At 44.0% G+C, this 25,026-nt stretch overlaps 1 long non-coding RNA gene and 1 pseudogene across 2 annotated transcripts in view; one reads left to right on the forward strand and one right to left on the reverse strand.

Moving 5' to 3' along the window:
- LOC308578139 overlaps positions 1-9,294 on the reverse strand; it is a 29,137-nt pseudogene extending 19,843 nt beyond the window's left edge. Inside the window, exon 1 of the transcript in view lies at positions 9,157-9,294. The product of the transcript in view is annotated as an uncharacterized misc_RNA (transcript). The remainder of the gene's footprint in view (positions 1-9,156) is intronic.
- Positions 9,295-12,329: 3,035 nt separating this feature from the next.
- LOC308578278 lies at positions 12,330-18,070 on the forward strand. Its single transcript, XR_014003854.1, has 4 exons — positions 12,330-12,411; positions 14,085-14,280; positions 17,064-17,204; positions 17,976-18,070. It is a non-coding gene; the product is annotated as an uncharacterized lncRNA (long non-coding RNA).
- The last annotated feature ends 6,956 nt before the right edge of the window (positions 18,071-25,026 follow it).

A 25,026-nucleotide genomic window follows, 5' to 3' on the forward strand; every position in this document is an offset into this window, starting at 1 on the left:
TTCCCCAAACTTACAAAACTTTTTTGATTCTGTTCCACACCGGTATATAGTTGTTTTGAAATAAATCAATATTTCTTGGAGTTAACCATATTCCCAGATATTTTACCTTCTTCGCCACTTCAATCCCTGATTCTCGTTGCATTACTTCTATTGCACTTTGGTCCATATTCTTAATCATTACTTTGGTTTTTTTCTTATTTAATTGTGGGAGCCAGGAAGTCATGGAAAAGGCTTGTAGTGCCACCTGGTGCCTTGCTGACCTCGGTGACCAGCACTCTGAGCTTACAATGTATTAGAATGTATTGACCCTATAAGGAGTTAGGTTCCCCCCTCTGGGCACTGTAACCCTATATGGTTTGTGGGTGGGTTAAAGCTTGACCGGATGAGGTAACGTGAGACATTGGAATGCAGCCATGCGGCTGGAGAGAACAAAGGATAATAAAATCGGAGGAGAGAGAGGAAGGAGCTTTTTTGCCCTCCGTCCATGGAGACATTTGCCTTTGTGTGTGTTTTTTCTTTGCCTTGCACCCCAAAATGACGGCTGGTTTCCGTCAACTGGTTCCCACAAGTGGTGCCCTCTCTGAGGCAGAATAAAAGGATACGGCTGAGGTTTTTAAAAGGGAAAAAAGAAGCAACTGGAAGCAAACAGTCTGAGGCAGACTAAGAGGATTTTAAAAGAAACTGAGAGGATTTTTGATCCAAGCAGTGGTTATCATCGACTCACTACGTCCGGCAAGGATTGCAAAGCGCTCTACATCTTTAAAAAAGATCCCGGTGAGTTCGATCCCTTCTATTATATTGATTTTTGAAAAATGGGCAGCTCTTTGACTACTCCCCAACAGAAATTTTTAAAAGACTTAAAATTTCTCCTCTCCTCCAACAAACTGGAAGTTCCCGAGGGTGATTTGATACAGCTCATTCTGGCCATTGATGAACATTCTCCCTGGGACTTGGGTGTAATTGCAAATGGGACTTGGGAACTGAAACTTTGGGACAAGATTGGTGAACATTTTCATGAGCTCCCCAGCATCAGTACTCGGATTTTAAATGCATGGTGCAAGGTTCATTACGCTATGGGCTCTTTATCACCAAAAAATATCTCCCTGGCTGCATTGCCATCACAACCTCCAGCTTCTTTAATCCAGTCTGCTGTGTTAGAGTTTGTTCCAATCCTTGCCCTGCCAGCAGCTCCAGAACCCAAGCCTCCAGATTATAGTTCCTCACTAGAGGACCCAATCCTGCAAAAATATCGTGGTCTGGCTGGAAATGACCCTGCTCTTTCAGCAGCAGAACCAGCTACCCCCTTTCAACGTGCAGCCCTTGCCTGTTCCTTATCTCAGGATACCATGGCATTCCCTGTTATTGTGCCCCCTGCTGGTGCTCCAGCAGGAACTCAAGCCCAGCACCAACCTTTTGACTTTAAAATCTTGAAAGAGCTCCAATTGTCAGTCAGGACAAATGGACTGCAAGCACCATTCACACAGGCTCTTTTGGAAGCCACATTAGCCCAGCTGTTGGTTCCAGATGACATCAAGCTTTTGGCACGTACAGTTTTACCTCCATCAGCTGGTGTATTATTTGCTCATGAATGGGAAATCGCCTGTCATGGTTATGCTCCTGCCTTACTGCAACAAGCAAGAGGGAATAATCCTAATATTACCCTCGCAGATGTGATGGATGCTATGATGGGCCGTGGGCCCTTTGCTCAGGCTTCAGTACAAGCCACACTGCTGCAGATTTTATTGAGGGATACTGCTCTTGCTGCTCAACAAGCAATGAGAAAAATCCCAGAACCCACCAGTATTCAATCAAGGTGGGGTTCAATCAGGCAAGAGGCAAGAGAATCATATTCTTCCTTTATGGACAGGCTGATTACAGCAGTGAGTAGACAAATTGAAAATCCTGAAGCCAAACAAATAATTATCAAACAATTGGCCTTTGAATATGCCAAAGAGGATTGTAAGGTTGCGTTAAGACCGATAATACACAATCCTGCCACAGACACAGCAGCCATGCTTCGCATTTGTCAGTCTGGTGATACAGCCACCCACAAGATTCATCTGCTAGCAGCAGCGCTCAATGAAAACCAGCCTGTAGCCACCGATACAACGTTTCCAGCGTGGCGAACCAGGATCACCGATACCTCAGTGTGGGTAGAACGGTGGCCTCCACCAAAAGAAAAATCCGCAGCAATGGCACCATCCTGTTTCTGAACAGCTTATCTCTGAACAATTGACTTTCGGCCACATTGAACCATCTTCATCCCACTGGCTCCAGCAGACAAGGAACAGTTTGCTTTTACATTGCCAGTATATCACGATTCGCAACGTTATCAGTGGATTGTCCTCAAGGCATGCGGAACTCCCCTACACTTTGTCAACATTTTGTGGGTGAAGCATTGAAACCTTTCCACATGCGCCACCTAGAGGTGCTGCACACGAGCTGCACCTGGCCGTATTTGCTACATCGTTGCCAACAGGAATTTTATATGCTCAGGCGGAACAAGAAGAAGACTATCTGCATTATAGAATGGTTACATCTACCACATACCCCACCGAAGAACATTTATTCAGTAATTGAATCCACATCAGACATTGTTATCAAAGGACGTTCACGTGCAAATTGCTTTAGCTGATTTTATAGGTGTCATCATTTTTAACCCTCCAAAGGATGACCGTTTGACATTTCTGACACAGGTCACCTATGTTTGGCTACCCCCTTGTCTCTCACACCTCTCCCCTCTGCACTAACCCTCTTCATGGATAGAACAAGAAGTAGGGGGGTGGTGACATGGGAGGAGGGAGGAAAATGGAAATGTTTATATACCCCTCCACAGTCTTCTGCCCAGTGAGCTGAGCTAGCAGCTGTGATTCTTGCCTTTCAATCCTTTCCTACTCAACCTTTCAATCTTATTGTGGATACTCAGTATGTATATCGCCTTTTTGCTAGTTTACCAATATCTTATATAACTCCTTCCTTGGATTCTGACTTGTTTTCCTTGTTTCTTGGCCTGCAGGCCTTACTTCAGCACAGAGGGTTATCTTATTATGTTGCACATCTTCGCTCCCACACATCACACCCAGGGTATTTAGCAGAGGGCAATGCAAGAGCAGATGTGGCTCTGAGGGACATTTCTACCTTTTCTCTCTTTTCTGACCCTATACTAGGTCATAACACCTTTCACCTTCCTGCGAAAGCATTGGCAAAGCATTTTTCTATTCCTTTGGCCCAAGCAAGGGATATAGTTTCCCAATGTGCTTCTTGTTCTAAATCTCAGCTGGCCATTCCTTTTGATGCTGTCAATCCTAGGGGCACGTCTGCATTGGCGTGTTGGCAGATGGATGTCACACACACACCTGTGTTGGCTCCACTCTCCAAGGTTCACCTCACGGTGGACACCCACTCTGGATTCATATGGGCTACGCCCATGAGGGGGGAAACAGCTCGGCATGTCATTCAGCACACTATCCGCTGTTTCTCAGTCATGGGTAAACCTGCGCGTATCAAAACTGATAATGGTCCAGCATATATTTCTAAAACATTTTCGGAATTTTGTATGTTGTGGAATGTGAAATTAACTCATGGCATACCCTTTAACTCCACAGGTCAAGCTATAGTGGAAAGAGCACACCTGACGTTCAAAACACTATTGCTTAAACAGCTTGGCGGCCGAAGCATACCAACGGCAGATATCCCTTCGGCTGTTCACCAAGTTCTTTTTGTACTTAACCATCTTTTATATCCACATAATAGGACCCATACTCCCGCGGAATTGCATTTTAGGAAGGAGGAGGCACTCCCCCGCCCCTTGGTGGTGTACCGACGCTTGCCTGATCCCGCGTGGCATGGACCTGTTCCGCTGATCACGTGGGGACGAGGGTACGCGGCAGTGGACGTCGAGGACAAGCCTTTGTGGGTTCCAGCTCGATGCGTGCGGCCATGGCGAGTCCCTTCAACTACAGAAGTGCCTTCCTAACCATTTGCCTTGCCATCTTTTGCTGCATCATTATACAAGGATGAGAAGCAGACGACACAATCCAGTTGCAGCCACCATATTTCACCTTATCGGCTGGCAAGCAGCTGTCGCCTGAATCCTACTCTGGCTGGCAGTATCCACGGCTCAGCCACTCTCGAACTATAAGAACAGCATTGTTGAATAAGACTTTTAGGGGAGAAAATTATCATAAGATATGGAGGAATAATATTTTTGTACAAGATATGATTAAGTTTACCAGTTTATTGCATGCTTCTAAATGTTGGTTATGTATGCACATGCCGCCCTTTGCCAGTCATTCAGGCATAATGCTTCATGGCGTGCCTGTCAATGGATCTTTTCAATTTACTGATATTATATCCCCTAAGCAAACTTTTTGGCCTCCAGTACAATTGACCCTCCATGAGCCTGCCCCCATTTGTTTTCAAATTAAAGAGGGGAAAGAATCATGGGGCATATATCCAAACTGTCAATATACATTGAAATTCATGTTTAATAGCTCTTGTTCTCTTACAGGAACATACAGTGACCAATCTCAGTGCTTTAGAAGCGATACCAGTGCATGGCTAAAAACTAGGAAAGAAACCTACCATGCAAATTGGAGTCTGAATTCTTCTATCCCTGGCTTAGCAAATGCCACAGATGAGCAATTTCATATCAGTTCCTTATTTACTGAAGCCTTTAATTGGTCCCAACAGAGTAGTAATATCAGCTATTTACTCCAAAGAGAGTTATGGTTGCTTTGTGGCGAAAAAGCATACAAAGCCATTCCTCGAAACCTCACAGGCACATGTACATTGGGTCTCGTGGTTCCGTTGTTGTATAAGGTTGATAAGTTACCATCTTCTCTTAGACTACGAAATCGTCGGGAGGTAAATTCACCCATAAATCAATATATCGGTACCCAGGTCTCTCGGGCCTTGCTGCCCTCGGTGGGTGCAGCAATGAACTATAGGGACCTCCATCGGCTAGCAAATTGGACTGAAGGATTATTCAATGATACCATAAAAGCTTTGAAGGAACTCAACCAGGAGGTGTCTGCAATGAGAGAAGTGGTTTTACAGAATCGTTATACTTTGAATGTGATTTTAGCTTCAAAAGGAGGAATTTGTGCGCTTGTTCATTCTCACTGTTGCATGTTTATTCCTGATAATAATGTCAGCATATCTGCGACAATCGACCATATGGAAACCATGGTAGCCCACAATCCGTTTGCCCCCCCTCCTTCCGTTGATCCATGGGCATGGTTATATTCTTGGCTTCCGGATGGAAGTTGGCTTCGACATTTATTGATTTTAGTGATCATTATAGTAGTTATTTGCATTATTTTGTGTTGCTGTATACAATGTATTCCTTCTTTAATTTCTGTATGTACTGCATGGTTCTCCAGTCCGCGGCCCGCTTCCGGTCTCACAAGAGTCGCCTATCGCGCTCGATATAACCGTATTGGTACTGACATATATGACTCTGATTAAATAAATAAAGAAAGAGGGCATGTGGGAGCCAGGAAGTCATGGAAAAGGCTTGTAGTGCCACCTGGTGCCTTGCTGACCTCGGTGACCAGCACTCTGAGCTTACAATGTATTAGAATGTATTGACCCTATAAGGAGTTAGGTTCTCCCCTCTGGGCACTGTAACCCTATATGGTTTGTGGGTGGGTTAAAGCTTGACCGGATGAGGTAACGTGAGACATTGGAATGCAGCCATGCGGCTGGAGAGAACAAAGGATAATAAAATCGGAGGAGAGAGAGGAAGGAGCTTTTTTGCCCTCCGTCCATGGAGACATTTGCCTTTGTGTGTGTTTTTTCTTTGCCTTGCACCCCAAAATGACGGCTGGTTTCCGTCAACTGGTTCCCACATTTAATATAAACCCGGCCACCTTGCCAAATTCCATCTCCACATTTAAACTCTTTAAAGGATCTTCTATCGTTATTACCAGGTCATCAGCAAAGGCTTTAACTTTATATTCGTTTTGACCTACTGTCACCCCTTTTATTAATTCATTTCGTCTAATTGCACTCAAGAGGACTTCCAGAACCATTATGAATAACAGTGGCGAGAGAGGACAACCCTGTCTTATACCCTTCCATATCTTCACTTCTTCTGTTATTACATTATTCACAATCAATTTAGCTCTTTGCTCTGTATAAATCGCCCTTATTCCATTATAGAAATCGTTCCCCACTTCCATAAATTCTAAATTTTTTAACACAAATTCCCATGATATACAGTGGTGCCTCGCAAGACGAATGCCTCGCAAGACGGAAAACCCGCTAGACGAAAGGGTTTTCCGTTTTGGAGGCGCTTCGCAAAACGAATTTCCCTATGGGCTTCCTTCGCAAGACGAAAGCCCATAGGGAAATCTCCGGGACAGCGGGGAAGCGCAGCACGTCTTCCCCACTGTCCTCGGACCTCCTCCGAAGGCTGGCGGTGGTGTGGAGACCTCCTCCCGCCGCCAGCCTTTGGAAGGCTGCTCTGAAGCCTGGCGGTGGGGTGGAGAAACCTCCTCCCGCCGCCAGGCTTCGGAAGGATGCTCCGAAGCCTGGCGGCGGGAGGAGGTCTCTCTGCCCCACCGCCAGCCTTCAGAAGGCTGCTCCGAAGCCTGGCGGCGGGAGAAGGTCTCTCCGCCCCACCGCCAGCCTTCAGAAGGCTGCTCCGAAGCCTGGCGGTGGGGCGGAGAGACCTCCTCCCGCCGCCAGGCTTCGGAAGGCTCTCCGAAGGCTGGCGGTGGGGCGGAGAGACCTTCTCCCCGCGCCAGCCTTCGGGTGGCTGTCCTGAAGACTTGCGGTGGGAGGAGGGTTTTCCTTCCCACCGCCAACATTCAGAATGCTGTTCTGAATGTTGGCGGTGGGGAGGAAAAACCCTCCTCCCACCGCAAGCCCCGGGAACAGAGGAGAAGCGCTGCGCCCCTTCCCCTCTGTTCCCGTATCTGTCCTGAAGGCTTGCGGTGGGGAGAAAAGCCCTTCTCCGCACCGCCAGCCTTGAAAGCGGTTTCCATAGGAACGCATTAATTGATTTTCAATGCATTCCTATGGGAAACGGTGCTTCGCAAGACGAAAAACTCGCAAGAAGAAAAAACTTGCGGAATGAATTAATTTCGTCTTGCGAGGCACCACTGTATTATCAAATGCCTTCTCCGCATCTACAAACATTAGTATAGCTTGTTTCTCATTCCTAGCAGACAGATATTACAAAACATTTATTATATTTCTCACATTATGTTTCATCTGCCTGCCTGGAAGAAACCCTGCTTGATCATCGTGAATAAATTCTCTCAATACCTTTTTTAATCTTTTTGCTAATATTCCAGCAAAAATCTTATAGTCTGTGTTTAACAATGAGATCGTGTGTTAAATCAGAATCTTGCTTGGGAATAAGTATGATGAAGGCTTCTTTCCAAGTTTCCAGAATATCTTTTTCCTTCAAAATATTATTCATAACTTCTTTCAGTGGTACCGTCAGGGTGTGCCTCAATTCTTTGTAATAACTGGCTGTAAATCCATCTGGTCCTGGAGCCTTTCCTTTTTTCAATTCTTTTATGACCTCTATTATTTCCTCATTCTCAATTGGGGCATTCAGTCTGTCTTTCTTTTCTGTCGGGATCTTTTGCACCTTTTTTTCTTTTAAATATCTTTCTATTCTCTTCAAATTGTTCTTTTCTCTGTTGCTGTACAAATGATTATAAAAGTCCAAGAATCCTTTTCTAATGCCTTTCGGGTTCTCAATCTCTTCTCCATCCACAATAATTTTGTTGATTATGTTTTGTTCCTTTCTTTTCTTAATTTGCCACGCGAGCCATTTACCTGACTTATTGGCATTGTCCATAAAATATTCCATCAACTTCTTTTGCGCCTCTTGTATGATTTTTTGATCACCCAAGAGGTAATCGTTAATTCTCCATCTAAATGATCTTTCTTCATAACCTTTAATTTCCAATTTTATTGGACTGTGGTCTGAAATTACTCTTGGCTGAATTTCAATTTGCCGAATTCTTGGAGTTAGTTCATTCGAGACCCAAATTTGATCTATTCTTGACATTGACTGATTTGGTTCCGAATAAAATGTAAACTGTTTCTCCAGTGGATGTCTAAGTCTCCAAACATCAATTAGATTACAGTTTTTCGTCATTGAAAAGAAAGTCTTGGGTAGTTTTCCTTCTTTGCTAACCTGAAATTGTTCTTAACCTGAACTTTAGCTAATGGGGCCTCCTGCTACCATTGAGCCGCCAGAGCACGATTTCTGTTCTCATCCTGAAGCAAAGTTCTTAACCTGAAGCACGATTTCTGGGTTAGCGGAGTGTATAACCTGAAGTCTATGTAAAACGAGGTACCACTGTATATATTTAAAAATTGCATCCAATTTTGACAGTGTTATTACAAACCACTTCATTCAGCCCTGCAACATCTTGCGAAGCAGCGATATACTAATATGCATCTGTTATTATGTGACATTGGTCAAGGCTTTCTGGGAAATAATATATGATGAATTTAAAGAAAATGTTTGAAAATACATTTGTCAAAAAAGCCAGAAGCCTTCTCACTAGGTATAAGACTTCTTATGTCTGCAACGACGGCAGCAAGAATGCAACTAGCCCAATGGGGCTTAAATTGGATTGTTATGAATGAAAAAAATTAGTAAAAAAATATTTCAAAAGAGAATGCTACTTGCCCAATTAATGGGGCTTAGATCAGGTTATTCATGAAAGAAATGATAAAAAAATATTTAAAAGAAGAGAGAATGCTACTAGCCCAGTTAATGTGGCTTATATTTGATTGTTATTAATAAAAAAATTAATAAAAAATAATTTAAAAAGAGAATGTCACTAGCCCAATTAATGGGGCTCATATGGGATTGTTATTAATGAAAAAAATAATGAAAAAATAATTTACAAAGAGAATGCCACTTGCCCAATTAATAGGGCTTAAATCAGATTGCTATGAATGAAAATAATAAATTCTTTAAAAGAAGAAGAGAGAACGCTACTAACCCAATTAATGGGGCTTCTAATGGATTGTGATTAATGAAAAATTAATAAAACATTATTTAACAGAAGAAGAGAGAACGCTACTAGCCCAATTAATGGGGCTTATATTGGATTGTTATCATTATCATTATTTTTCCAGGCCTTCCCATCTAGAGCCCAGAAACTCTGTAACAGTTACCTTCTCAAAGTGATGAATCGCCAGCCAGATTTCCCCTTGCGCATTGAACACACAGCCGAGGTTACTCCATGCCACAGCAAAGTTGGGTTGGGTCTCGATGGCTTTCAGGTAGCAGGCCTTGGGAGGGTCGAGAGGTAGGTAGGTACAGGGGGAAGGGGGTATTTGCACAAAAGAAAAGCAAGAGAAAAGTCCCAGTTAGCAGAGGCTTGACAACCATATGTCAGGAGTGCTCTGATGGTGTTTCCTGCTTGGCAGAGGGTTGGACTCGATGGCCCTTGTGGTCTATTCCAGCTGTATGATTCTATGATTCTACTTTAAATTTAACCATTACAGGTGGGGTTTTTAAAAAAAATTAATCCTGCTAATGTATTAACCTGTGTGCACTGCTTTTGTCAATATGCAGTAAACGTTTCCCATTCTTTTTTATATTAAAACTGGAGGCATTTTTTCAGCTGCAATGGGCCTCCGGTGTCCTGTTAGTACCATTAGTTGGTACCATTTCTCGTACAGTTGATATTCCTTGCATAGATAGATTAGATCAGTGTTTCCCAACCGGTGTTCCGCGGCACACTAGTGTGCCGCGAGAGATTGCCTGGTGTGCCGTGGGAGGGAGGCGGGCGAGTCGGGCGGCGAGAGGCGGGGCGGCGGCGGCGAGGATCCGCGTCGAGCCGGGGGCGGCTCCTCGGTGGTGGTGCCGAGGTTTCTCTCTCCATTCTCCCCTCACACACACACATAGGAAATAACACAGGATCAGCTGACAGGACCCGGCCAATGGGGCGGCGGTGGGGCAGCGCGCGCAAAAGGGAGGAGCGCGAGACAGCGGACAAGGAGGTGGCCGGCATGTCCGGGCAGCAGCAGCAACAGCAGCAGCAACTCCCGGCGACTGCTCCTCAAGCCCCGGGCAACCCTACTCCCTCACCGGCCTCGGCCGCCCTCCTGCTCCACCGCCGCCGCCTCCCCCGCCGCCGCCGGCTACCTCGGCCCCGCCGCCGCTCCCTCCTCCGCCCGCTATCGCCGCCACCACCACAACAGCCGCCGCCGCCTCAGCTGGGCCCATGCCTGCCGGGAGCGGTGGCGGCAGCAGCAGCAGCAGCAGCGCCCCGGCGCCCTTCCCTCACGGCGGCGACCCGGCCCTGCAGTGGCGTAGCGTGGGGGGTGCAGGGGGGGCCGGCCGCACTGGGCGCAACATCTGCGGGGGGCGCACTCGCAGCTCTCTGCCCCTCCCGAGGTACTATTTCTGGGTTAGCGGAGTCTGTAACCTGAAGCGTATGTAACCCGAGGTACCACTGTACTTCCAAGTCAGCGTGCAAGGGATTGCAGGACCGGCGGACTTGGCGGTGGGGGTGGTTGCTGGAGCCTTGTCTGTCCTTTCAGCCCCGCACCCACCGCAGACCCCTTCCTATGCCACTGGTAGCTAGGCGAGGCGGGGGGCACTGGGCGCCACACCTCGGTGCCTGCAGCGTGCCTGAGCCATGCGTCTGCGGGCGAACTGCCCGCAAGCTCCGCTCTGGCCTCTGCCCACCGCCTCAGCCTCCCTACAGCTGAGGGGGAGGCTGCAGCGAGGCTCCACGCAGCGCGCCCTGCCATGGCTCGCCCCCATGGCACTCGCCCCTGGCTGCAGGACGCGCGCGCCGCCCCGGGCCCCTGAGCGGCTAGCTGCGCCGCTGCGCTGAGCGCAAGGAATACGTCCTCTCCGAGTTCGGCGTCCTCTTCGTGGGCAGCGCGAACCGCATCTCCAGCTTCGGGTGGAACTTTGGCCAGGTAGGGGGAAGCCTTTGGGCGGGGGGGGGGGGGGCTGGAGACCGGGGTGGGGAGGGGTTAGGAGAGACGCTACCGGCCCCGTCCAGAAATGCCCAGAGCAACTGGAGCTCAGCTACACGCACACATGCGCCCTCCAAATCCCGTTTCCCACCCCTTTCTCAAAAGAAGAGAGAAAAAATGGGTCCTGGGTGTGAAACCAAAGGACCTTTCCAGCTCCTCCTCAATTCCAGGTGTGGATGGCAATGCCTCGTGTCTCCTCCCCCGCGACCAGAGCACACTTCCTAGGCTGGTTGGACGGTCCCTGGGGGTCTTCGGGTTGCCACATTTTGAAGAGCAAAAAACAGGACACATTTGTCGACTTCTGCTTTTAGCTATGGATCAGTGGCCTAGCGTGGGGGGTGCAGGGGGGGCCGGCCACACCGGGCGCAACATCTGGGGGTTAGTGTTAGGGGGCGCAAATCCACGGGTTAGGGGGCGCAAATTACTTGCATTGTCCCGGGTGCTGACAACCCACGCTACGCCACTGCGGCCCTGAACGAGCAGGAGAAGGAGCTCAAGTGACGCTGCACGCTGACGTCACGGGGCTGTAATGGTGGTGTGCCTCGAGATTTTTTTCATCAAACAAGTGTGCCTTTGCCCAAAAAAGGTTGGGAAACACTGGATTAGATAGATGATAGATAGTTAGATTAGATTAGATTAGATTAGATAGATAGATTAGGTAGGTAGATTAGATAGATACATATATAAGAAAGGTTGGTAGATGGATAGATAGATTAGTTAGATTGATTGATTGAGTAGGTAGATAGATTCAGGCATGGCCAAACCTGGCCCTCCAGCTGTTTTGGGACTACAACTCACATTGTCCCTGACCACTGGTCCTGTTAGGTAGGGATGATGGGGGTTGGAGGGCCAAGTTGGGCCACACCTGGATTAGATGGTAGGTAGGTAGATAGATTTGATAGATAGGGTAGGTAGATAGATAGATAGATAGATAGATAGATAGATAGATAGATAGATAAGATAGGTAGGCAAGTAGATAGATAATAAGATAAAGTCGGTAGATCGATAAGGTAGGAAGGTAGGTAGGAGGCAGCCTAGGTCAAAGTTGACCCACTTATTTAAAAGTAACCATGCTGTTATACAGTGGTACCTCTGGATGCGAACGGGATCCGTTCCGGGGCCCCGTTCGCATCCTGAAGCGAACATGCTCGGGTCACAATTTGCTGCTTCCGTAGATGCGTGTGGCATCATTTTGAGTGTCTGCACGTGCGCAAGCTGCAGAACCCGGAAGTAACGCGCTCTGTTACTTCTAGGTCGCCACGGAGCACAACCCGAAAATGCTTAACCCGCAGCTACTTCAACCTGAGGTATGACTGTATTAGTAACAAAAATCTATTATCTTAAATATTTTCAGGCGGTGACCCTGGACCCCAACTTCCTGGATGCTTACATTAATCTGGGGAACGTCTTGAAGGAGGCGCGTATATTTGACAGGTAAGCAAATAGGCATAGAGCTTATATTCTCTTTTTTATATAAATGTTTTTTATTGGTTTTGCGTATAATCACATTACGTCTTATATTCTCAGTTTAGTGGTTGCACCCATACCCAAACTAACTCCCATTGTTGCCTAGAGGGTTGATTTTATTTAAAGCAAATTGATTTAAATCCCAAATCCATAAGACTTGATTTAAATCCCCCTTTTACCGGAAGGTTCAGCCTTGCTGGCATCCTCTTAATATTGACAAACGGAGGCAGGTTTCCTTTTTGGAATCCTAACTTCAGAGTCTTTTCTACAGTTATATCAAAATGATTTGGTTCTGCTATATACAGCCCGATTGTGACGAAATGATGGTGAGTTTTAATAAGTGAACACTTTTTATTTGAACAACTTTTCTGCTGCACTTGATTGGAAGGAGAAAAGAAACATTTCCTTCATAACAATTTAAGCAATTTATTTCACTAAAACAGTAACATGGTAGCATATGTATCCATGTTGCTTAACTGATGTGCTGAAACATTTTTTCCCCAAGAAAAACTTGGACTGAGTTTTCGCACACATGAAAAACTTAAAACAAATAATTCTTCCCCGAATTATTTATTTATTTATTTATTTCTACCCCGCTCTCACTGGCCAGGGTTGGGCTCAGGGCGGCTAACACCAAATATAAATTACAATAAAATAGAATAGAAAAAAACCCCAGTTAATTAAAATACAGCTTAAAATGCAGCCTCATCAAGACTACAAAGGGAGGAAACATCAGCTATTCACCCAAGCCAGCTATCCATGCTGGTGCTACATGGGCCAGCAAAAAAAGCCACGGGAAAATTTATATACCAAATCCCATATAGGGTGTCAGAGTGAGTCTAAGCATAGAGCGAGTTAAAATAATCAAGCCTGGAGGTGACCATCGCATGGATCACTGGCCAGATCAGGGCGAGAAAGGTAAGGAACCAATTCCTTAATACGGCGGAGGTGGAAAAATGCCACCTTTGCTGTGGCTGCAACCTGTGCCTCCATGGAAAGAGAGGCATCGAAGGTTACACCCAAGCTCTTGACAGAAGGCTCTGGCACTAATTGCGCCCCCACAAGAGATGGGAGTTGGCCCCCCAACCCCATGTTGTCCTGACCCAGCCAGAGGACCTCTGTCTTCGAAGGATTTAACTTCAACTGGCTCCCACGCAGCCACCCAGCCACGGCTTCCAAGCATCTGGTCAGTGTGTCTGGGGCCGAGTCCATTGACAGATAAAGTTGGGTGTCATCAGCATATTGACGACAACTCAGCCCTAAACTCCGGACAATCTGGGCAAGGGGGCGCATAAAGATATTGAAAAGCATCTGGGAAAGGATTGTGCCCTGCGGCACTCCACACAACAAGGAGTGCCGCAGCGACAACTCCCTCCCTAGCGCCACCCTCTGTCCCCGACCTGAGATAAAGGAGCACAGCCATTGTCTGACTGTGCCCTGAATCCCCACGTTGGCAAGGCGGTGGTCCAAAAGTTTGTGATCGACCATGTCGAAGGCCGCTAACAAATCTAAAAGAATCAGCAGTCCCGGCCCGCCTCGATCCTCTTAATCGTCCTCCCAAAGCATTTTATTTTTTAAAAAACAGATTTTTATCCACCCTGGTGACAATGAAACTGAACCAGTCCTTGATCTCATTTCAGAGCCGTTGCAGCCTACCTACGGGCCCTGAGCCTGAGTCCCAACCACGCTGTTGTCCACGGCAACCTGGCATGTGTGTATTACGAACAGGGGCTGATCGATCTGGCAATCGATACCTACAAGAGGGCCATTGAGCTCCAGCCCCACTTCCCTGACGCCTACTGCAACCTGGCCAACGCGCTGAAAGAGAAAGGCAGCGTAAGAAACTGGTCCCTTTTGCCTTGGGGTGGGGGGAACATCTATATAAAAGATGTTTTATAGATGGTACTTAACACCTGCCAAAATAGCTAAAATGTATAAAACAAAAAAACTGTGCTGGAGGTGCAGTAAAGAAGAAGGGACACTTATACATTTCTGGTGGGCCTGTGAAAAAAAAATACAGAAACTTTCCTATTAGGCAGTGGTGTCCAAACTTTTTTCAAAGAGGGCCAGATTTGATGAAGTGAAGGGCCATAAGGGCCGACCAAAGTTGTTTACTTTTTTTAAGGATTGAAGTTGTTGAGCTCTTTTCTTAGGGTTTAAATTGTTGAACTTTTTTTAGGATTGAAGTTGTTTAGCTTTTTCTTAGGCTTTTACCCCATGCTGAATTGGCCAGATTAACAGAGACAATTAGGGCACAACCCAGACAAGAATTCCAAAAGGAATGGGGAAAATGCAGAGAATACTTTACCAAACAGTGCCCCAAAATATACACTTGGACTTGTTTCAATTAATTTCTACAGGAGACTTTGTGGTTTAAGTCATAATTAGGAAAAATTGTAATAATCCCATACAAAAGAAATAGTATACAAGAGGTAAATAAGGCGGCCATTTAACAGAATAAAGTCTTTTATTTTTATGTTATGTTTTCTTTGTGTAAGGGGATAGGAGTTTAATTTTGATAATTAGTCAATGGTGGTGGGTCTGTTTGTATGTATGAGTTGTTGTGGACTATGTTATAAATAAAATAAAAATTAAAAAAAGAAAATGAAACCGGTCCCTTTTGCTTTCTGTATGTCAGAGGGTTTGCTGAAAAAAGCCTTCCGGATGATGGTGACCTCGAAATTGGGCTCTTTGGGGGGGGGGGATTTGGGGTACAGAACCTAGAAGAAGTCCTCTTTTATTTTTTCCTTTGTCATATCGTCACATACAACTTTGCTCATACCAAGCGTCGACTCCCCTCCCCCTTCCCCCGCTCCCACTCCCTGGCTTTCTTAAGCAGTCACGATCCTCTTAGCATTTCTATATCACCCTTTAAAAATTGTCCAGTAGCACCTGATGATGATAATAATAATAATAATAATAATAATAATAATAATAATAATAATAATAATAAAATTTATACCCCGCCTATCTGGCTGGGTTTCCCCAGCCACTCTTGGCGACAAAATATTAAAATACAATAGTCCGTCAAACATTAAAAGCTTCCCTAAACAGGGCTTGCTAAACTTGGCTTCTTCTTGGTATAATTTTTTGTATGCAGGTCCAATTCTTCAGATACAAAAGCTTCTACCAAGACCAAACTGAGTTGGTCTGCAATGTGCTACTGGACAATTTATATATTTTTTATATATTTCAACTGCGTTAGACCACCACAGCTGCCTACCTGAACATATATCGCCCTATTTACCTTCTTACTCTACTTAAAACAATTTACTTTAGCATTTGTAAATCACTTTCAAAAATTAGCCTCTGGTTTTTTTAATAACAGTATATTTAAAGATCTTTTTCAATTCTTTGTAAATCATATCCCAGTAGACTTTGACTTTAGTGCACATCCACCACCTATGGACGAAATTCCCTTCCTTCTCCTTGCATTTCTAGCGTGCCTTATCTTGAGTTATATATATTTTAGCAAGTTTAGTCGGCGTCAAATACCACCTATACGTCACCTTCATTAAATTTTTAATTAGTGCTGTACATTCAATAAATTGTTTTTGCCCATAATCTTTCCCACTTATCTAATTCAATGTTATGACCAAAATCTTGAGCCCATTTAATCATAACCGACTTAACTTCTTCATCCTTTGTATGCCATTCTTATACGTTTTTGGCAATGATTTTCTTTTACTATCTAGCAACTCTGTCTCTTAATTTTGATTTAGTATGACCAAAACCATTTCCCTTACTGTCTTCCTTAAATACATCTTGCAAAAGACGGTAAGTGTGCGGGAAAGAGAGTTTGAATCGGATTAGTCTGCTCTTGTATTTATGTTCCCCTAAACCAAGCATGTCCAAAGTCCACTTTGGGGGCCTTCCACCCATCTCTCCTAGATCTCAAAATGCATTGGTTTTGTCATATTTCCTGCTATCCTGCCAAAGAATTTAAATTTTCCCAATGTTCTTTTAGACCAGGCATGTCCAAAGTCCAGTTCAGGGGCCTAATCTGGCCCTCTGGTCGATTTAATCCGGCCCTCGTGGCGGTTTATTTACTAGGGCAAAACTTCCCCCCAAAAAGCTCAAGAACTTTAATCCTAAAAAAAGGTCAGCACCTCTGGGGTCAAATCCTTAAAAAAGGCTCAACAATTGTGGGGTTTTACTGTTAATATGCTTCTTCTTAATTGCATTTCACTATTAATATACTTCTTAATTGTATTTCAGTTCAACAATGACTTTGATAAAATACATCTTTTGTGACGTGCAGAAGGCTTGAGTTACCTATGAGGTGCAACAGTTACCATATAGCATATATTCAATATAAAAAACAGCAACAATTGGTTGTTGACAAAGGACAGCTGGCATATATATATAAAAGATATTAACTGATATGCATGCCATTCCAGATATAGCTATATAATCTCTACTGTTGGTAAGAGAAGAACTTTGGAGCAGGCATTTTCAAAAAAAGAGTTTTTTATGAACCGCTCTAATACCAAGTTACCGTCAGGAGCTGAGGGGCCGTATCAAACCTCAATCCAGCCATCACATCACAGAGCAGCCTTTTGGGCTCCTGTGAAAGACATACTAATATTCGTGTAAAAACTCTGTTTTGTGTTTCGAAGGTTGCCGAAGCCGAGGAATGCTACAATACAGCTCTCCGTTTATGTCCGACTCACGCGGATTCTCTTAATAACCTGGCGAACATCAAGCGAGAACAAGGGAATATCGAGGAGGCTGTCCGCCTCTACCGGAAAGCTCTTGAGGTACGTGCGTGGAGAATTACAACAATTAAATTGAGATATAAGGGTTAGGCATGCGTACCCTGGACTCCTAGTCTGGGTCTTTTTAAAAATCGCCGATCAAATTTTTCTTGATCAATAACGGAAATAATGGTGAAGAAGTGAAAGTGAAGTAGCATTTTGAGGCTCGACAAAGCATGGTCCGATAAGTCCCTTTTGGAAGGAAGAGGGTCTGTCCCCCTTTTTATATTCCTAGGCCTCCTGGAATGACCAAAAATCTGCTTTTTCATCAGAAGAACAATGCAAGGTGTTAAGGAACGGTACAGAAATTGAAATAAAAGCTGGGCACATGCTGTTCTCTGTGTCGGCTGAGCTTGATCCCCTGACAGTCTTATTTTCTAACAGTATTTCCTATGCGTACGAAAAAGGCAGTTCATAGGCCCATTATTATTATTATTATTATTATTATTATTATTATTATTATTATTATTATTATTATCATTACCACAAATCATTCCAAACGGTGATTTATTTTGCAGCCAGCCCCTGCCACATTTGAGCATCAAAGAGGGGCTCTTTAAAATATGGCATTGGTCATTTGACAGTCTGATCTCCCAACAGTATTTCCTATGCATGCTAAAAAGGCAGTCCATAGGTTCCTCCTCCTCCTTAATTTTTGCAAGTCAATCCAAATGAGGATTTATTTCACGCCCACAACCTTTGAGCCTCAAAGAGCAGCCTCCGTCTCTTTAGAATGCTTCTCAGGGAAACTAAGAGTGAGCTTCTTCCCCGCAGGTCTTCCCGGAGTTTGCAGCTGCGCATTCAAATTTAGCCAGTGTTTTGCAACAGCAGGGGAAGCTCCAGGAGGCCCTCATGCACTACAAGGAGGCCATCAGGTGAGCTTCCAAAGCCATGGGGAAAATAGATTGAAAGAGCTCCTCCTTACTGTATTTTAATCTTTTGCTGGAAGCCGCCCAGAGTGGCTGGGTATAAATAATAAATTATTGTTGCTGTTGTTAATAATTATTATTACTCCTCATGCGCTGGTCTGGTGCCTGTGGGAAAGCTCTCCTCTTGTGGATAAAGCACTTTCTCTTTTTCTTTTAGGTTTTTTTATTTTTTATTTTTATTTTTATTTTATTTTTTGTCCCTTGAAGGACAGCCAAATTTAAATAACAATTCGACACACAGCTGCGAGGCATTTGCGAGCTTTTTTGCGGAGAAGGTCCTGTTGCTCCGCCATGACCTCCCTGCCAATTTGGATACAATAAAGGAACTGGAGGCCCCTCGACTGTCCTCGGGTCCAGTATTGGACCACTTTGACCGGATATCCCCAGCCGATGTGGACAGACTCCTCCGAGCTGGAAAGCCCACCACCTGTCCTCTTGACCCGTGCCCGTCCTGGCTGATTAGAGCGTGCCCAGACGAGGTGCGGGCCCCCCTGGGGGATATCATCAATTTGTCCCTTGGCACTGGGATATTCCCAGGGGAACTGAAGGAGGCAGTGGTGTGTCTGCTCTTAAAGAAAACATCATTAGATCCTTTAGATCTATCCAATTACCGCCCGGTTTCGAATCTTCCATTCCTGGGTAAGGTGATTGAGAGAGCGGTTGCTGAACAGCTTGGTAGGTTTCTGGATGAAACATCTGCTCTCGATCCATTCCAGTCCGGCTTCCGCGCTGGTCATGGGACCGAGACGGCTCTGGTCGCCCTAACAGATGATCTCCGCAGGCAGCTGGATCGAGGCGGGTCGGGGCTGCTGATTCTTCTAGACCTGTCAGCAGCCTTCGACATGGTCGATCACGAACTTCTGGACCACCGCCTTGCCGACGTGGGGATCCAGGGCACAGTCCTTCAATGGCTGCGCTCGTTTCTCTCCGGTCGGGGACAGAGGGTGGCGCTTGGGGGGGGGAATTGTCATCGCGCCACTCCTTGGTGTGTGGAGTGCCTCAGAGTGCGATACTCTCCCCGATGCTTTTTAACATCTTTATGCGCCCCCTCGCCCAGCTTGTCCGGAGTTTTTGGCTGGGTTGCCATCAGTATGCCGATGACACCCAACTCTATCTGTTGATGGATGGCCATCCTTACTCGGCCCCAGATACACTGACCAGATGTCTGGAAGCTGTGGCTGGATGGTTACGTGGGAGCCGGTTGAAGTTAAATCCTTCGAAGACAGAGGTCCTCTGGCTGGGACGGAGCGATATGGGATTGAGGGGGCAACTCCCATCTCTTGCATGGGTGCAATTAGTGCCAGCATCGTCCGTTAAGAGTTTGGGTGTAATCTTCGACACCTCCCTTTCCATGGAGGCGCAGATTACAGCTATAACAAAGGCGGCATTTTTTCATCTCCGCCAAGCTAAGCAGTTGGCTCCTTATCTCTCTCACCCTGACCTAGCCACTGTGATCCACGCGACGGTCACCTCCAGACTGGATTATTGTAACTCGCTCTACGTGGGGCTGCCCTTGAGACTGACCCAGAAACTCCAGCGGGTGCAGAATGCTGCGGCGAGACTCCTTACGGGGTCTTTGCTGCGAGATCATATCCATCCGGTGCTGTACCAGCTGCACTGGCTCCCGGTGGAGTACAGGATCAGGTTTAAGGTGCTGGTTTTAACCTTTAAAGCCCTATACGGCCTAGGACCCTCGTACCTATGGGACTGCCTCTCCTGGTATGTCCCACAGAGAAATTTACGGTCTGCAAATAAAAACACCCTAAAGATCCCAGGTCACAGAGAGGTTAGGTTGGCCTCAACTAGAGCCAGGGCCTTCTCGGCTGCGGCTCCAATCTGGTGGAACGCTCTGTCACAAGAGACTAGGGCCCTGTGGGACCTGACATCCTTCCGTAGGGCCTGCAAGACAGAGCTGTTCCACCAGGCCTTTGGTCAGGGCGCAGACTGACTCCCTCCTCTGGCAACCTGCACAGAATTTTGCTTGATGGTTGCCATTAATTTGATTTTAATTTGATTTAATTAATTTTATAATGAATGTTTTAAAATGTTGGACTATTTTGATTGTTGTTAGCCGCCCTGAGCCCGGCTTCGGCTGGGGAGGGCAGGATATAAATAATTTTATTATTATTATTATTATTATTATTATTATTATTATTATTATTATTATTATTATTATTCAGTTTTTTTATTTTATCATTTTATTTCCATACACTCCAAACATTTTCAATATATACAATACTGGGATTATACAAACCCCTTGGACTCTCCCCCACCCCCCACCCCCCGTTTCCATATTTTGCCATCTTTTCTTGCATGTAATTACAATGATTCGTTCTATTCCATTTCCTTATTTGCTACTTTGGCTTCATCAATGTTATATCAATCCTGCCTGTGGAAAACCATCTAATTCGATTTTAATTTGATCCCGATTTGTTTTTAGGAGGTAATTTAATTATTGTTTGATTTTATACTAATGTTATATATTTGATGTTAGCTGCCCTAAGACCGGTTTCGGCCAGGGAGGGCGGGATACAATTATTATTATTATTATTATTATTATTATTATTATTATTATTATTATTTCTAAATATTTATCTTTAAGGTATTCAATAAATTTTTCCCATTCTTGTTTAATTTTTTTATATATATAAATAGTTTTTATTAAGTTTTAGCATTTTATATTCAACACAAACATCATTCTTGCAGACAGCATAGATGAATCCCAATCTCCCCCAGCTTCCCTCTTCTGGTTTTTTAAATATTTACTTCTCCTGCCTATCTCATTCTCCCTTAATTTTGCCATCTTTGAACTAACGATGGTTATATCCTTAAGGTTTTTGCACCATGCTTTTTCACATTTCATCTTCATTATTTTCCCCATTTTGTCCTTTTAACTTTTTTCTTTGCTTAAATTTCCTATCATCTTGATGTCTGATCTTCACAGTCATTTTGATAATCCACTCTTCTTTTGTTGGGACCTTCTCTTCCTTCCACATCCGGGCTAAGAACATTCTGGCATAAATAGAATACACTGTCTTTTTAGGTCTCTTGGTATTTCTTCACCCGTTAAACCTATTAGAAAGGCTTCTGGTTTTTACACAAATGTTCTCTCCCCCCCCCCCAGTTAATTATACAGTGGTACCTTGGTTCTCAAACTGAATGTGTTCCAAAACCAAGGTGCACTTTCCCATAGAAAGTCATGCAAAACTCTATCTAGTGAACAATAGTGAACAATGTGGTGACAGAAGAGCTTCAGATTGAAAAAGGTACACGTCAGGGGTGCCCCCTGTCCCCTTTATTGTTTATCTCAGTCCTGGAGGTTTTGCTGAACATGATAAGGAAGGATCGGCAGGTACAAGGAATACGGGTCGGAGTGAAACAATATAAACTGAAAGCATTTGCAGATGACTTGGTTTTAACATTACAGGAGCCAGAATCTAGTACAAAAAGAGTTCTGGAACTGATACAGAAATTTGGTCGGGTGGCGGGTTTCAAGTTGAACAAACAAAAAACTAAGGTGTTAGGGAAAAATTTGACAGCTACTGAAACAGAAGGGTTTCAGAAGGAAACAGAACTAAATATTGTTAAAAAAGTGAAATACCTGGGGGTCAATCTCTCCTCCAAGAACCTGAATTTATTTAAAGATAATTATGAGAAATGTTGGTCAGAAGTTAAAAAGGATCTAGAAATTTGGTCAAGACTGAAGTTGTCCTTGTTAGGCCGAATTGCAGCTATAAAAATGAACGTTTTGCCAAAGATGTTGTTTTTGTTTCAGGCCTTGCAGATTGTGGACAGAGTGGAATGTTTTGGAAAGTGGCAGAAGGATATCTCTAAATTTGTCTGGCAGGGCAAAAAGCCCCGAATAAAGTTTAAAATACTAACTGATGCAAAGGAAAGAGGGGGATTTGCCCTGCCGGACTTAAGGATATATTACGAAGCTGCAGCCTTCTGCTGGATGAAAGATTGGATCTTGTTGGAAAACACTGATGTCCTAGATCTGGAAGGCTTTAATAACTCGTTAGGTTGGCATGCGTATTTGTGGTATGACAAGGCAAAAACATATGGAATGTTTAAAAACCATATTGTCAGGAAAGCAATATTTATGGTCTGGAAAAAATACAAAGACTTACTAGAAAGCAAAACTCCGAGGTGGGTATCACCAATAGAGGCCAAGGCTCGGAAAAAACCCAATATGGAGGCCGGTTGGCCGAAATATTGGGAAATAATAGAAAACATTGGAGATAATTGGAGGTTGCAGAGCTTTGAAAGGTTAAAGGGTAAAGTGCAAGATTGGTTTCATTATGCCCAAATTAATGAGGTTTTTAAGCTAGATAAAAAAACAGGATTCCAGGTGGAAAAAATCGAAACTTGAGACAGAATTGTTAGAACCAAAGACCAAGCTATTATCGAGAATGTATAACTTGCTGCTTAAATGGAACACTCAGGATGAGACAGTTAAATCAGCCATGATAAAATGGGCCCAGGACATTGGTTATAACATCATGTCTGAGGACTGGGAAAGGTTATGGACCACCGGTATGAAGTTTACGGCATGTAATGCCTTGAAAGAAAACATTATGAAAATGGTATACAGGTGGTACATGACCCCAGTCAAGCTTGCTAAGATCTACCACTTGTCCGATAATAAATGCTGGAAATGTAAGGAGGCTGAAGGGACATTCTTTCACCTCTGGTGGACCTGTCCAAGAGTGAAGGCCTTCTGGGAAATGATATATAACGAGTTAAAAAAGGTGTTTAAATACACTTTCCCTAAGAAACCAGAGGCATTCCTCCTGGGCATTGTCGGCCAGAAGGTGTTAAAGAAGGATAGAACTCTTTTTATGTATGCTACTACTGCAGCAAGGATTCTTATCGCTAAGCATTGGAAGACTCAAGATTTGCCCACACTGGAGGACTGGCAGACGCAACTGATGAACTACATGGAACTAGCCAAGATGACTGCAAGGATTCGAGACTTGGGAGAAGAAGCAATGGAGGAGGACTGGTGTAAATTTAAGGACTATTTGCAAAAGTATTATAAGTTATATGAATCTTAAGACGCCGTATGATTTGGAATATCAGCCCCAGCAACAAAATGGTTTATATAAGAAATTGGATAATTTTTACGAAAGAATCAAGGTTTAAATGGGTAAAAATGACAATATGTTATATTTTAAAAGTAAATTGAAAACAAGAGATTTAAACTTAAACTGCAATTGAAAGTAAAAAGAAACACATGAAACAAGGTTATAATTTGCTGATAATTTTATTGTTAAGAATGCACTATGTGGGAGATGTGGGGAAGCCCGATAGAAATCTGAAATAAGTTGTTGAAATGGTTGAGATTTTCTGTTTTTTCTTTCTTTCTACTGTCTATGTTCTTTCTTTTCTATTTGTAATCTGGAAAAAAACGTAATAAAAATTATTATATAAAAAAAAAAGAAAGTCATGCAAAACGGATTAATCCGTACCAGACTTTGAAAAACAATCCCTAAAACAGCCATTTAACATGAATTTTACTATCTAACGAGACCACTGATCCCTAAAATGAAAGCAGTCATCCATGTACTGTACTCTAAAATAAATACAACAGTCTTGTAAATGATAAAAATGAAAATTATTTTTTTTCCTCACCTGCACTGATGATAGTCATTGTTCGGATGGGGACCGGGGCTTCTATCCGTTTCTGCAATCACACAATCAATCAATCAATCAATCAATCAGTAACTAAACTGGGATCCGCACAGTCGCAAAAACAAATGAACCAAAAAAGCCTCCGAAACAAAAACACCACATAAATTGCAAAAACCAAAGCACCAAACTTAATCTGTTCCCGAAGTCTGTTTGATTGGTGCAGGCGCCCCAGAAAGAATAGCTGACAGCCAAATTTGATGTTTGGCTTCCGAAAAACGCCTGGAAACTGGAACACTTTTTCTGGGTTTTCGGCATTTGGGAACCAAAGCGTTTGAGTAGTAGTAATAATAATAATAATTTGTTTTTGTTTGTATCCCACCCTCGCCGGCCAAGGCTGGGCTCAGAGCAGCTAACATCATAAAAACAACACAACGAGCCTAAAAGCAGACATCAAGTAATTCAAATAAAAATTAATTCAGACAAGTTAAAATCCGGGCAGGTGGCAATTATTAGGGTGGAATTGAGAGTGATTAATAATTGCCAGAATTGAGGAGCATGGAATTTCCCAAAAGGAAAGTGCTGCTTGTCCGTATGAAGAGGATGCCACAATGCTGAACCTTTCTGTATAAAAAACCTTCTGTATAAAGAAACCTGTATAAAAAACATTTGAGAACCAAGGTCTCACTGTCTCACATGACCACTAGGGTGGTTCATAAAAAACACTTTTTTGAAGATGCCTGCTCCCAAGGTCTTATCTTACTACACTAGGGATTATATAGCTATATCTGAAATTTTGTGCATATCAGTTAATATCTCAACCCTCCATGAAAATAGCTGTTTTCTTGGACGTTTTCCTATTTTGTGAAGGCTTTGGAGAAGGCATTTTTTAAAAAAGTTTTTTTAATGAACTGCCCTAAAGACCACCGTATAGGATAGAAAGAGCCTTCTTGACCCTTACATTTCCAGCGTAACTTCAGAGTATTTTTGTACCAAAATGGCACTTTTTCTCTCCCCCTCCATGTCAGAATCAGTCCCACTTTTGCAGACGCCTATTCCAACATGGGGAACACCTTGAAGGAAATGCAAGACGTCCAGGGAGCTCTGCAATGCTACACAAGAGCAATCCAGATAAATCCTGCGTTTGCCGATGCCCACAGCAACCTCACTTCCATCCATAAGGTAAGCTTTGTGTCTCTGCTAAATCTATTTAAAAAAAAAAAACTGGGGGGGGGGGGCAGCAGGGGAATCTTAGTTTTTACAAA

Source organism: Podarcis bocagei (genome assembly GCF_964188305.1).
Source record: "Podarcis bocagei genome assembly, chromosome: W".
In the NCBI taxonomy this organism is placed as follows: Eukaryota; Metazoa; Chordata; class Lepidosauria; order Squamata; family Lacertidae; genus Podarcis; species Podarcis bocagei.